General features: G+C 44.5%; 1 protein-coding gene across 3 annotated transcripts in view; it reads right to left on the bottom strand.

Annotated features, from left to right (window-relative positions):
- Positions 1-15,684, bottom strand: part of KIF18A (kinesin family member 18A) — a 237,797-nt gene that overhangs the window by 46,780 nt on the left and 175,333 nt on the right. For all 3 annotated transcript variants that reach the window (XR_012076642.1, XR_012076645.1, XR_012076643.1), the window contains exon 21: positions 11,802-11,920. The gene's annotated coding sequence lies outside the window, so the exon portion shown is untranslated. The remainder of the gene's footprint in view (positions 1-11,801; positions 11,921-15,684) is intronic.

Here is a 15,684-nt window from a genome sequence, read left to right on the forward strand (position 1 = left end):
ATTTCCTTCCTTCCTTCCTTCCTTTCTTTCTTTCTTTCTTTCTTTCTTTCTTTCTTTCTTTCTTTCTTTCTTTCTTTCTTTCTTTCTTTCTTTCTTTCTGTTTTTGGCCATATCCTCATACGTTAACCTTATAATTTGATGTTTTTTCTTTCAAATGACTCCCCCCCTTTCTTTTTTTCACTTGAATACATCTTACCTCACCTTAAAACAAAAATCCAAAATAATCATAGGTTTTGTGTTCTGGTTACTTTTTCTAATGTATGTTCAAATAACTGTTTCACACATTTACCTCCGTGCCCCTGCTGCCCTTCATGTCCATGACAGTTCCCCACAGATATGATTCTAAGGACAGGGACGACAGCAAGCAGCCTAGGGTGTTGGAAAGACTGCAGGCCAGAGGAAGAAAAGCTGGCTTCTCAGCCTGACTGTGCCACCATGAAGCCATCTGACTGGGCAAGGAGTCTCCCGGCCACCACTGTAAAATGAGGTCACTGGACGAAAGGGATCCCTCAGGTCTCTTTCAACTCTGCCACCCTGAGCCTTTCTTCAGAGCATTCTGTGACAGTCAGGCAGCAAGGAAAGTGCCCCCCATTTTCCAGGGCTGCTGTGGGGATCTGCTGTAACATACATGCCAAGCCCTGTGCACAACGCCTGGCCCAGTGTAGGTACGGGTTAAGTACTGGCCGTCTCTCCCTGCTGGACTGCTGCGGAATTCCTTCCCCTGTCCTGCCTCTCTGTCCTGACCCCCCTCACCTGCCAGGAACAGGGAGAGAAAAGAAACCAGAGAGGAGAGGCTGGTGCAGCTGGAGCCGGGGAGGGAGGGCTGTAAAATAATCAGAGGGCAGCCGGTGGGTATCGCTTTGCGATGATTGCTCTGGGAGGTTGTGTCAAAGTGAGAGACTGAGTCGCAATCATGAAACATTAGCACGTTGACACACGTGGCCCCAGCCGAGCAGGGCTCTTTGGTTACAAGAGGACATGACCTCTGCCCTGGCCCTTAAAGCCAGGCAACTGAGGACCCTCCAGCCACAAGGTCTAGGAACCCGCCTATGTGGGGAGGCCTTGTTGCCCTGGAGGAAGTCTAAACCCCTTGCTTACCTATGACCTGTGGCCCTGGGGAGACTTCGGGTGGACCTCCCTGCTGGGGAGACGTCAGTGCTCCTGTCAGATGCTGGGTGGGTGGTCTGCTGATGTCAAGGCAGTGGGAAGACTTGTTTTAGACTTTGCCATCTCCTGGGCCTTGCTGCCAAGCTGCCTGCACTTCTACCTCCAAAAAGCTGTATGACTTTATGAAGTTACTTAGTCTCTCTGAGCCTCAGCTTCCTTGTCTATAAATGAGGATAAAGATATTAAGTTGTCCAGGTTAATATGAAGGTTAAATCAAATATTGCACTTAAGGGCCCCAGGGCAAAATCTCTAGATAAGACCAGGGGTTATCAAAAGACTGTGAGGTTAGCAGGGGCAATAGTGTTTGGTTCCCTTCTCTGTAAAGATGGCTGGGCCAGTATCTCAGGTTCACTGTTGATGCCCACTGCTTCTGAGGAGGCTACAGAATGAACTTCTCAGAATGACCTTCTTAACAAGGGCTGTGTTTGCAGACAGGAGGCCCTGCCCTCCTGGATGTGTATATAGAGTCAAAGCCTGATAAACACAGATTAGGAACTTGTGTGTGATCCCTTAAGCAGACCTGTGAAAGATGTGGGAATTTTCAGAGCTCGGAGAGCAGTATGGGTAAGCTGCCCCAGTACATTTTTTTTCCAGTTCATTAGTTCATTGATATTCATGTCTCCTACCCGAGGCCTGGCTTTCACAAAACTTCTTTGTGAAGCCCCCATAATCCTCATGGTATTCACACTCTTGGGTAGTCCCCTCTTACACTGAACCAGAGATGATCTATGTGACCAATAAACTGTCGTAGAGGTATAAGGTGTGATGTACACACCTAGGTCATGAAAAGCATCATGGCTTCCACCTCGGTCTATTGGATCACTTGCTCTGGAGCCACCATACTGTAAGAAGACTCAAGCAGTCCTGCAGGGGGCCTACAGGAGAGGAGCGAGGGTTTTCTGCCAATGGCCAGCACTAAGATGCTGCTCTGTGAGTGAGTCATCTTGGAAGTGAATCCTCTAGCCCCAGTCAAGCCTCCAGATGACTGTAGCCCACATATTGGCTGCAACTTCAAAACAGCCTTTGAGCCAGAACTGCCCACCTAGGCCACTCCTGAATTTGTAACCTACAGAAGACTGTGAGAGAGAATAAATATTATAGTTTTAAACCACTAAGTTTAGGGATAATTTTTACACTGTAATAAATAACTAATATAGAACATCTCTAGAAAACAATATGCTCACACGTTAGTGGAAAGCATTTGACATTGAAGGGCTACATTTAGAATCAGAGAGGCAGTTGAAAACAGGAATTAGAAACATTTAATCCTGTGTTCCCAAGCCCTGGTTCACAGATCTGTGTCAGAATCTCTTTGGGAACTCGTGAAAATACATATTCCTGCGCCCTACCTGGGAAATTTGAATTCATGAGGTCTGGTGCCCACCGATCTATATTTTAATTACATCTATAAGTTCCCCAGTAGTTTTTGATAAACAGACATTTTCAATCTAGACCAATGTCCTCATTTTATAGATCAGGCAGTGCTGAGATGGGAAGGGGCCCATCAAGGGCACAAAGCAAGGCAGGGACAGAGGAAAGAATAGAATGCAAGTGTCCTGGAGTTAAGTTTGAGGCTCTAGCCCCAAGTTCGCAGATTTATCAGTGGAGTTTAGATGTCAAAACAGGAGGGCATCAGGGAGCAATTCATCTCAGGTGTGGAGACGCCTTGCTGACCGTTTCCTCCAAGGAAGCGTTGGGTGCGCCCGGCAGGCAGGCAGGGAGGCTCCACCGCCTCTGTGGCTGGGCTAATCACACCCATCTTTGCACAAATGCCAGGTAATAGCATTGTAATGAGCCCGCTGCGCTTTTAAAGCTGCGCTGAACCTGGCATTTGAGTGAAAAGGACCGCGGGGGTTAGGATGGACTCCCATCCACCAGCCTCGGCACAGTGCCGCGGTAACCATGGAGACCGTCGTGCCTGTCTTTCCACATGCGCGTGCGCGCTTGTGCGCACCTGAAATAATGGGCATGTGACTGCAACGGTGCACCTATGGGCCCCGATCCACAGTGTGTGTCTGCAAAATACATGAGCACACACACACCTGTTTGTGTGGTCACTGCTGCCATCACATCCTGTGCTCCAGCAAACACGCGTGATTTGCAGACGCAGGAAATGTCTTTGATGTCACGCACGCTTCTTGTCCATTCTCGGCGCTACGTGTGGCGATTTACAAAGCCAACACCTCATGTTTAATCCAAGCGAGACCTGATGTGGAGCCATGATTCTGGTGGCTTTGTAAATACTTTCAGGGCTCCAGTTACAATGGTCGCTGAGTGCTGTGTGGAGATCAAAGGCCTCACCTCTGCCGTGGTATTTGTAAGAGGAAGGGGTGCAGCCAAGTATGTGTGAGGGCGTTTGTAGACACAGTAGTGGAGAAGGTGTGGGGGACAGAGGATCACTTACCAGGACCAGCTGCCCCCGCACCCGCATCGCTCTGACCCCTGCCCCAACCATCCGGCTTAGAGCTTTGGCTTCTCTCCCTGTGGGCCTACTTCCAGCTGAAGCTGGGAGGGGTGTTTTAAGGAGCTAGTGCAATGTTTGGCAACCTGGCTAACTCATCAGTCTCGGACTTCAATGTCCCAGTTCTAACAACTAACGGCTGGTGATTCCAGCAACTGCTCCTCTCTCGTTCTTCCTGAGGCTTTTGATGTATCTGCTTCTATGAGAGTTATTTGTCATGTTGTGTTACAGAAATTTGTTAATGTGCTTGACTCTCCCGCCTCCTGGTCCTGGCGCTCTTTAGGGGCAGTATGTCTATCTTGTCTACACTGCTTCCTCAGCCCCTGGCCCGGCACCTGGGACCCAGGTGACAGCCAGTCAGCAGTGGATAGGTTCTGAGTTGGGGCCTTGCTTCTGTAACCAATCCTTTCCTTACCCGGACCTCTGTCTTATGGCCTCTCCCCACACCTTTGCTGGAGTCTCTTCTCAGGGACTTGTCTTCAACCCCAGGTTTTCCTTCTGGGTGCCAGTGTCCTCCCTTACTCCCACCAGTTCCTGCAGAAGCTGAACCCTGCCCCTGCCTCCCAGCCTATGCCAGAAGGCAAACACAGAGAGCTTAAGTCAAGCGCCATCGATGATCTGCATGTGCAAGGGGCCTGGGGCATTCAGATAATGCCGGGGCTGAGGCCGCCACTCTCTAGCTGCCTGCGCTATGTCTCCCTGGCAGGTGGCTACTTCCTAGTTCTTCAGGTGCCTCTGGAGTGGCAAGATCCTGTCCTGATAAAGGATCATTGTAATGATGATTGTTGCTTGAATGACAAAGCTGCTGTATATCTGTCCCAAGAGTTTTCTGTATTTAATTCTCACAGAGAATTTTCTTTCATCCTCCCTGTTACCAAAGAAGAAACTGAGGCTCAGAGGGCTTAAGCAACTTGCTTGACATAACACAGCCTCTGAAGTTAAGACCAATGGAAGTGGCACAGTGGGGTTGAGGGGACATAGTTTACGGGCTTGGTCACTAATTTGCTGATTCACTTGGGACAACATACTGTTGGAGCCTTATCTATAGAACAAGGAACATGGCAGCAACCTCTCTGGATTATTCTACTGATCCAATGAGCTGTATCTGCAAAGCATCTAAGCACACAGTTTGACACTTGGTAGGTCCTCACTCCAGAAGAGACTGTTTCCATCTCTCCTCTTCTTGGCCTCTTCTAGTTCTATCTGGAGTTCAGGGACCCTGACATAGAGGCAACACACTGATGTAATTCCCGATCAGAACAGAGCTATACTTTCCTCCTGTCACCTCTTTATTTCATCGTCTCTAATGGGACATAATGAGAGAGCTGGCATTCACCCGTCTTTAAAAAATTTTCCTCCTGACAGTAAATGTATGCCCCCCTCCCCTTACTGTTGGATCATTGTGAACGTGACAAGAGAGAGCCTTATAGAGAAGCAATTATCCCCAGCAAATGAATTCCACACACATTCAAAGGCAAAGATTACAATGAGAACAGAGACGTACATTATTAGGAAATTAAAGTGGAAATCAAACAAGGATTAGGAACCCCGAGTCTCAAATATTTAATTGTCATAATTGCCTAATTAAAATGGTTTTTAAAGCACTCCTCCCCCTCGCCCACGAGTGCTAGAGGGTTCTACTGCCAGGAAGACAATCGCAGCACTTAGACTTATTATAACATGAAGGCTGACCCCTGGCAAACCTTTTCCCTGAAAGAAAAGTTACGCTGCCTCTTCATTCATGCCTTCATTTAGCAACTACAATGCGAGTGTCTTCTACTGCACACTGTTTCATAGGCAGCCGGGGGGCTCACACCCTGGAGGTAAATGGGAGGGGGAGGACTTCAGAACCGACTGGTTTTACCCAAACCCTGGCTCATGGTTTGCCAAACCAAGAGGGAGCCAGGGCCAGTTGCCTGTACATAAAGCTGGGTCGTGGCCACGGAGGCCGTGGAGGTAGGTCAGATTGGAAGGAATAAGGAGGGTGGAGACCAAGATGAGTCACACAGCAGAGCAAGTTGCAAGAAGGGACCAGGTGATGGACAGTTGGATTTAGTACGTCAACACAGATGTTCCCTAGGGTACCTGTTGCTTGTTCAGCGTCTGTCCTCCCTTGCTGGACTGAATGCCTTATAAGGGCAAGAAATATGTCTGTCTGAGTTGCTGTGTCCCCAGTGCCTAGCAAACAGAAGGGGCTTTATAGATGTGCTGTTTAGTTGAATTAAAGTAATATTCCTTTGATGTGGACCTTGATGTACTTAAGCCAGGATGGACACCTACGAAGTCTGACATATAGTAGCTGCTCATTAAGAAGGTATTGAGTAAGTAAGTCTATGAATGAATGTCAAGGGCTGTTCCACATGCCGGAATAGAAAGATGATTAATGCATGGCTCTTGCCCTTGAATAGCTTCTAGATGAATGAGGGACACAGATTTGTGACCAGCTAATGAGAACCCAACCTCATCTGAGATGAGTCAGGCCATTTATTAAGCACAAGAGCTGGCATTTCATTTTCATTCATCTAGGGAGTGCTTCCAGGATCAGTTTTGTGGGTCCTCCACTTGAGTGCAAACTTGTTGAGATCAGAGACCTGTACAGTAGTAGGCTATCACTTTGTACTTGCCGGATGAAGGCATGAATGAAAAGGCGCTGTAACTTTCCTTCAGTGGGAGAGTTTGCCTGGGGTTGTTTTCATATTGTGACAAGTGCTGTGATTGTCTCCCCGAATAAATTTTAATGCATTGCATCCAAGTTTGCTTCCTTGCTTAACAAGTACTTTTTCCTCTGACATCCTAGATATCTCGGAATATTGGGTTGGAATGCTCTTAATAAGTCTACTGCAAACACTATGCCAGATACTAAGGGGAGATGGACAGAAATGTATGATTTGATCTCGGCTCTCAAAAGGCTCACATTCTAATAAAGGGGATAAAGCCTAGATCCACCAGAAAGATCACATTAGCAGCACCCAACTGGAGAAAATGAGATGCCAGGTCTCATTTTTGATAAATGGTATTCTGCCTCCCCCGCCACCCTGCCACAAGCTTTTGCCTTATAAATCCCATTGCCCCGCTGAATGAGTTGGTTAGGCAAGGAACACTGATTTATTGGAATGGATCTATGTTTCTATCACTCTGGGTTAAAAATAAAAAGTGTTGGGGCCTAGGACTGTCACAGAGAACTCCAGGGCAAAATAGGTGACAAACCACATGAGATGTGCAGGTAACTGATGATCTGCGATTTCAGAGGTGGGTCAGGGAACAATTCAATTGAGAAGTGGTATTTGAACGTGCCTTGAAGGGTAGATGGATTCTGTACGGGGAAAAGTGTAAGCACAAGAGGAGAGAGAGGCATCGTGCCATGATTTGACATGTGTACCTCATCTAAGTTCGTCCTCAAGAGCATGTAGTGAGGTTAATTCCTGCTAACACCCTCTCTGTGCATTTGAGGAAATTGAGTTCGGCGGGGTTGAGTCCCCTGCCCACAGACATCCTACACCAAAGGGGTTGAGCCCGTCTCAGAAACTGGTTGTGGGACTTTGAACCCCCAGAGTTGTATGCAGGGGAGCTGGTAGGACAGGAAGGTAAACCTGAATTCACTGAACTCAATGAGCCTGAGCATTTATAAAAATAGACTTGGAAACCTTTTCTAATTTTCTAGCCCTTTCATTTGCTTTCATTTGACTGAGTCATGTGGTTATTTTTGCCTTCACTTTGACAGTGAAATCTCTGCAGGTTGGGGAAGCAGTCATATGACTGACAACTCCCGTTGCATTCAAAGTCTGGGTCGGCTGTCTTCAATGTCTGGCTTCGGAAAGAAAACAATCTTCTCTGAGGAGAAATTAAGAGAACGTAGTAGAAAAATGGGGGAACTGGGAGAAAGCAGCCCCAGGAAAATACATAAGACAAACACTCCTTTGATTTTCAACACTCATATCAACCAGGCACAGAGAATTTCTGTACTAGGGTTCCTGCAAAAACTGGGAGGGGGTGGTCTCCGGCATTTTTTTAAGAAGAGCTCAGGTGATAAATAGAAGAAAGTGCTCCATGTGCCCCAGAAGAAGGTGCTCCATGTGCCCCAGAAGAGGGACTCAGTCGAAACAGAAACACAGCTCAAAAGAAGGAGCCATGATACTTTTCAGAGTAGATACAGAGATGCTTAATAATTTACTTCATTGCAGGATCCAACGTAATACTTGAAAGCTTCAATAAATAAGCATAATGGCTTCCCTTTAAAAATGTATTGGTTGGCAATTTATTTACTCATGCATATGCGCCTTATGGTATGTGACATGTCGCCCTCCCTCTCTTCGAGGAAAAGTGCTCTATAGGAGGCTTTAATTAGTGCTGGCAGCTAAGGGCAGAAACTCTTTCCTTTTCATACTTAATCTCTCTCATTCTGCACAGTCTTCTGGGTCAATCTTTCTTTCTTTATATCTATCCTTTCTTTCCTTTTTTATCTTCTCTCTTTTTCTTTCTTTCACTTTTTCTGTTTCTTTCTCTTCTTTTCTTCCTCTTTCTCTCTCTCTTTGATCTCTCTCTTTCTCTCATTTCTTGTCCCTTCCTTCCTCCATCTCTCCCTCCCTTCCTTCTTTCTCCTTTCTTTCATTATTTCCTTTTCATTCATTCATTCATTCACGTTTCAACATATTTCAATAAATCTGGCTCCAGGAGATCCCAGATGCATGGGGGAAACATGGGAAAAGTATGATACACTGGTATTATAAATGATGCTTGTGGGAGGTACATATATTAGGGTCAGGTAAAATTCTAGGCATGTGAGTGATATATAAGTGAAAATTACTAAAAACTTTCTAAAAAGAAATTTGAAAATATATAGCCAAAGCTTTAAAAGCAGACATACACATTGACCCAGTAATTCCACTTTGGGGAATCTATCCTAAATGAAAAAAGACAAAATAAGTCCCTGAGTATGGAGAAAGCTTTATGCAGATACTCATCAAAGTATTATTTATTATAAAATCAAACAACAACTCAAATTTGTTTTTAAAAACCATAAATTATTTAAAAAATAATGGTGCATCTATTCAATCGGGTTTTAGTTCTACCTGAGGTAAGGTTTGGAGAAGGATTCCAGAAATGCTTCCTGGACAAGTTGACAAATAAGCAAAGTTTTGGCTCAACTAATAAATGATTGTTACAGAAACAACATTAACAAATAATCTTGAGCAACTGCCAAGAATATGCAATATATACGTGTTTTAACATGTTTATCTTTTATTATCCTTTATTGAACACCTAATATGTGGCAGTTTGCTAGATTTTCAATTTGTGCTTTGACAGTCTAATCTTTTTTAAGTCTCCCAAGAATTCTGAGAGGTTAGTAAAAGTTGTCTTATTTTAAACATTGGGAAAATGAAGCTCAGAGAAAAGAAACAACATGCCCAAGATCAAACAAATAAGCCATAGTTAGGGGATTAAGCCTGGGTCTCCTTAGTCAAAATTTGGTGCTTATTCTGGTGCCTTGGCTGACCTGATAGAGCGTTATCTTAATATGTAATAAAGTATGTAAAACTCATAAGCACCCATACATCTGGAAGTGGGAGAGTTGCTGGTTCCTCGGCCACTGTGTAAGCTTGTTTCCCACTTGGGAGAAGGCTCCACATCATTCTTATTAAGTGAGCAGTGCTCCTCTTTAGAAAGCCTAAATTAAGACACTAGTTACTCCAGTCATGAAATCATGGCAACGGTTGCTTACTGGGGTTAGTCTGAAAGGCTGGTCAGGGCTGCCACGTACCATCACCTTAATTGAATTGGATGTGTCGGCAGCGTGCACCACGGGGAGTCTCAGCTGCCCGGAGGAAGGTCATGTTTAGAACACCGTTCCTACCTCTCATGCCACTTGGCCTAATCAGATGCTGTCACCAAAGAGAAATGACTACAGTGATAGATCTCGTGACAGTTTCCAAATCATGTCAACATACACGTGGATTCCCACAATAAAATTGTGTAAAGGAAACCAAGCAGGCTTTAGTACCCTCACTTGACAGATGAGGAAATTGATGTCCAGTGAATGTAAATGCTATGGCCATGCTGTAAATTGGTGCATTCATTTTGGAAAGTAATTTGCACACACATACAACAACTTAGAAGGATGCAAATTCTTTTGACCCAGTAATTCCACTTTGGAGAAACTGTCCTAAGGAGAGAATCTAAAAACAAACAAAGAGCTGTGTGCTCAAAGATCATGATCACAATATTATTTGAAAGGACAGTAACTGAAAACCACTACCATGGCAATGCCTTTGGGAGAAGATCAGGTCATAAGAGTAGAACTCTCATAAATGAGATTAAGACACTTAGAAAAGGGACCCCAGAGAGCTCTCCAGACCTTTTTCTGTCATGTGAGGACACAATGAGAAGTCAACAGTCTGTAGCCTGAAAGCACCTGACCCTGCTGGCACCCTGACCTTGGACTTCCAGCCTCCAGAGCTATGAGAAATAGATTTTTGCTGTTTATAAGCCACTCAGTCTATGGTATACTTGTCATAGCAACTCCAACTGACTGAGACTGACTAATATTCCTATGAGACAGTGACTATTATCACAGGTGAAGCTGAGGCACAGTAACTTCCCTCAGTCTCAGTTCGTAAGTGGCAGAGCTGGGCTGCGAACACAGGCGTCCTGGTTTGTGAGCTCACACTCACCCACAGTGATCTGCTGCCTCTCTCTGACAGCCAAGACCCACAGAGTGCTTGCCTATAGGTTTCCACTTCTCACCTAGATTATCTCGTTTCATTCTCCTATTGGCACTATGAGGGACATACCATAATTATTCCCATTTTTATAGATACAGAGGCTGGTGTTTGAAGAAATTAAGTTACCTACTCAAAGCCCCACAACATTAATGCAGGCAGGCTGACTCCGGGGTCCTTGTGTTTGACCACTACAATAAACTGCCTGCTGCTTCTTGGTCTGCCTTTCTGTCTTTTCTGAACTTTCTGCAATGACAGGGCTTCTCATCACGACTTCAATTGGATGTCCATCCTGCTGCCTTATAAATAAAGTCTTATTGGGATACACCAGGTCTATTCGTTTACATATTATCTGTGGCTGCTTTGCCACGATGGTAGAGTTGAGTAATTGAGACACAGATCATATGACTCACACACCCTAAAAAATTTACTGCCTGGCCCTTCACAGAAAAAGTTTGCTGACCCCTGATTTTAATCATCACCGAGCTTGGAAGGGCAACAAGGGAACTAGAATCCTTGTCTGTCAACTATCAGTTTCTGGGAGACAGTAGGTAGGAAGGGAAAGGAGGAAATGTGCCCCCAAGGAGGTGTGACACAGTCGTGCCCCAAATCTGCAGCTGGCCCTCTGTCTTCTCAGACCAGATCAAACTAGCAAAATCTAGAATAAATGGTGTCACTAGCACATTGTTAGCACAAACCATTTCACTAGCACATTGTTTTCCATGTGCCAAACCATTCCATGAAAGCCTGCACAACCACAAAAGCGGCAATGAATGACTCTGGGGTCTTTTGTAAATTACCAACATTAAAACCACTCTGAAAGACTTGGGTGTGTCCACAGGATAAAAACTTTGAACAGACAAGTGAGAATGGAGAGTGTTTTAAAGAGCATTCCAGTCATTTCAGAAGTTTCCCATCTAAGCAGAAACTCAGTAAATGGAAAGACACGCCCTTTAGCAATAGGAGAGTCTTTCCTTCACAGCGGAACTTTGGGGGCATTCCAGCTTGGGAGAGGGGTGGAACAATCTTTTGAACCCCCTGAAATTGAAGCCAAGCGTCCAGGGGGCCAAGGAACAGACAACACAGCCTCAGGAGAGTGAAGCTAAGCTACCAGCCACTGAAAAACTGGAGCTAATCAGGTTTTATGCTAGATCAGACTCTGCCTCCTTGGGCTGGGGAATGTTCTTATAAACACAGAAAGAAATCTAAGGAGATTTAAAGAAGTGAGAAGACCGAGAGAGAGAGAAAGAGAGAGAGAGACAGAGAGAGCGAGCGAGCGTGATCATCCTTTGACGACTATTGTATGTTTCACATTCTATGTCAGATGGTCCTCATGCATTGCCTTACAACATCTATTGGTGCTCTCCCCAGTTCACAGATGAGAAAATGGAGGCTCCAAGGGACCAAAGTACTTGCTCAAGATCACACATCTAACAATAACAATAAGAAAGACTTACCAAATGCTACGTTGTATAGTAGTTTAGAGGATGGTCTCTCTTTGGGGTTTGTATCTCAACTCTGCCTCTTACCCTGCATTTGTAAATCACTTCACTTCTCCATGGCTCATTTCCTTCACCTGTAAAGTAGGGATAACATTGGCACTTACTTTGAGCAGACATAATAATAAATAAGTTAATTAATTTGTACAGTGCTTAGAACACTACCTGGCACAGAGTGAGTATGTCTTTAAATGAAAACTCTGTGCTAGGCAGTGTTCGAAGTACTTCTTACACGCTATTCATGTAATCTTAACAACAGCCGTATAAGTTAGGTACTCTCCTCATTTTATAAGGTTCCAAACAAAAGTAATTTTCTCAGATGGCAGAGCCAAGGGGTAAATGCAAACTGCCTAAATGCAGAGCTGACGCGTTTGACCATGTCTTTTTTGACCATGACACTTTTGACCACTGCCTCTGGTTGGTGAGCAGGAGAGGTCTGTCTGCTGTGCTCATGACCTGGTTTTACCTCTTTGTGCATGGCTCTAGGAAGATCTGGGACCAAGAACAAGAGGACTTTCTAATAGTCAGAGCATCCAAAGTTGAGGGACTGAGTTTCCTTTCTCAGAAGACGTAAGACCCAGGTACATTGTTGAGCACCTACTCTGTCAAACATGGTGTCAAGCAATTTCAAGTAGAGTGGAGTAGAGAGAATCAATCCTGCACTGGGTGGGAAGCTGGAAAAGCTGGCTTCTGAAATCTTTCCAGTTTTGAGGTTCTGTCCCCCATAAACTATAATGCCTATGAGAAAGGAAAACGTATGCAAGCAAATTTTAGTTAATAAAGTTATAAGGAAACAGAGATGCTCATGAAACTTAGTGCAAAAAGTATAAATTTCTCATAAAGGACTGGGACTGGAAACTTAAAACTTTTCAGGGACAGAACCACTTTGTCTCTCTTCCTCTTTGTGCATGGCTCTCAAATGCTTGCCCCCCCTTAGCCCCAGATTCCAACTCACATTTGAGGTCCAGCATACTCAGCTACTCTGCTAGAATTTCTGATTTCGAGTCCAAAGGAACTCAGCTTGAATAGAATACCCATCCTTGGTTCAGTGAGCTACGGCAGGGGCAGGCTGGGATGGAGGGGGTCCATGGTTCAAGGAACTGGTGTGACCCAGCCTTATAAGAGTAGGTCAAAGCTTTCAGAACCCATGACTAAATAGCTGCCCTAAATCATGTTTACATCAGGATTTCTTAAACACCTAGATAGTGACTACGGACTTTATCTTCCCTCAGAGATTCTGATTCCATAGGTACTGGGTAGGTTTGGAAACCTATGTTTTTGAATTGCTCTCCTGGGTGATTCTAATGTGAACCTCTGTACTACATTGTGATTCTATCTTTCATGCTGCTAACTACCCCATTTCTCAATCAAAACACACCCTTTCACCTCAGAGGAATGTACCCGTACCTCTCACACAACATCTATCATATTAGACTTACTCTAATTTTGTCTTCTATCCCCAACTTAGTTATGTGGTCCTGGAGGGTACAGATTATTTATTCCAGATCTTGCCAATTCCTACAGCATTTACCACAATGACAGCACAGCGTTGATTTCCCATAGAATCAATAGGGTTCTGAAAACGTACAATAAGCTACACTAATATGATGTTTTCCACCTCCCCAACCCAGGCAGGGACACCCACTCGAAAAACGCCTAATTGTTCTGTGATTCGACATAGCTGGGTTGTCAGGCTGGGATGAGGGTGCTTAATTACAAGCGGCCAGCTGTGCTGCCCCAGAGGCTGGTAGCCTGTGTCACACAGTCAATTAGCTACCAGACACAATCATCTAGGTTGTTATTTATTACTGGGTATGTATGAACAGTGAATCCTGTGAGGCAGAGGACAAGTGAGGAGATCTGTTACTATGGGCCTCCACGCAGAAAAACCAGAGAACACGGTGATGGTGGCGAGGAAACAGGGACCCCAAAACAGGGGCAGTTCTCTTCAAGTCAGGCAACTGGAGAGGTTCCAGGTCCTCCCACCCACAGCTCTCAACACACAAGATGAGGCGGAGCTAAACAAATTCAGTGCAACCAGGGTGTGCAAGACACCAGGGAGGCCCAGGGGCAGAGAACACAAGATAAGACCAGTGCATAAGAAGTCTACAAGCTTAGGGGTGAGGAAAAGGCAGGCACTAGAGAAAAGAGAGATGACAATGGACACTTTAAGTAGCTTTCTCTGGCCTCAGTAGACAGGCTGTAGATGAGAAATCAAAAGACAGCTCATGAGTGGTGTGGGTCACCACTGTTAGAAGGCAAAAGAACATCACTTCTGACAAAGGTGATCTGGAAGAGCATAGAGTGCCAGCCAGACCTGGAAAGTAGAAGGAAGAGTATTGCAGGAAAGGGGAAAAAAAGAAAGTTAAGCTTTGTAGACCCCTCCTCTTAGACACTGTACTTGACACTGTTGACAGACAGTGCCTCATAGTGGAAGCACCATGGATACTGGGTCAGATTCAACCTGACTTTGAAAATCTTGGTTCTGCCACTTATCTTGGGCTAATATCTTAACCCATCTGGGGCTGTTCCCAATCTGTGAAAAGGGAAAAAGGTATTTATCTCAATGTGTGGTTATGAAGATAGATTGAGATAATCATGTATGTGGAACACCTGGCTGGTTCTTCAAAAGTGATCATTTGTTTTATTATTATTGCAGTGCAAAACAGATCCACAAAGCTGGCTTGTCTATTCCACAGATGAGAATGAGGGAAATGATGTAATTTATCCAAGATTATAAACTGGTAAATGGCAGAGTCGAACTTTAAACTTTTATCTGTTTGACTCCAAAGTATGTGCCTTTCCCAGTACATTTTTTTTTAATTGAAGTATAGTCGATTTACAATGTTGTGTTAATTTCCGGTTTACAGCATAGTGATTCATATATATATATATATATATATATATATATATATATATATATTCCTTTTCATAGTCTTTTTCATTATAGGTCATTACAAGGTATTGCATATAGTTCCCTGTGCAGTACAGGAGGGAGAGTAGTAGTAAGTAGTATCTATTTTATATATAGTACTTAGTATCTGCAAATCTTGAACTCCCAGTAGAATTTTCCAGACTTCAGAGACTAAAGACACAGCTCTGTACCGTCACACTTAGCCCTTTTTTTGCACAAGGGGATTCCACACCAGCAGAGAAGTGGGGAGAATAGATACAAGAACCAGTTTCCAAAAGGGTTGAGTACCAACAGCTCCCCCTCCATCCCCGAGCCCTGGGACAATGTTCAGTTCCTTTAGCTAGACTCCTATCACTGTGATGAATTCTCTTTCTGATGTCCACTTACAACCATTTGTTATTTTGCTCCCAATACACCCCACTCATCCACACTTCCACATGAAACCTGTGCCCACGGGGGCTTGACCCTAAGGATTGGGAGTCAGTTCCTCTCTAGGAGTCTCTTCAACTTCCAAGTAACTCATCACAGCATAGATATCATGCTGAGGAGGCTACATGGGTCCACTTTCTAGTCATCCCTGAATATCAGTTCCATTCTAGCTGTTTCCCCTGTTGCAATATTTTTAACTGTTGTTACTCTTTTAGGTACCAGCTCTACAAGCCAATTTTCTTAGCCAGGAAGCCCAGATTTTTTTTTGTTTGTTTTCTTTTTCCTCTTCTCTTCCTCATCTTTACTCTCCACCTCATCCTTCTTCTTATTTTCAAGTAGAAGTAATTGCATCTCTGGGTCTTCCAGAAAGAAAGCCCCACTGTTTCCTCCAAAATGATAATGGTTAATATGAGTCTAAAGACTCAATCCCTAAACCAGGACTTAAAGGAAACTTAAAAACAAATTCCCAAGAAGCACTTCTTGGACCTTGAGCACTCT

The sequence above is a fragment of the Vicugna pacos genome, chromosome 10 (genome assembly GCF_048564905.1).
Source record: "Vicugna pacos chromosome 10, VicPac4, whole genome shotgun sequence".
NCBI classification, from domain to species: domain Eukaryota; kingdom Metazoa; phylum Chordata; class Mammalia; order Artiodactyla; family Camelidae; genus Vicugna; species Vicugna pacos.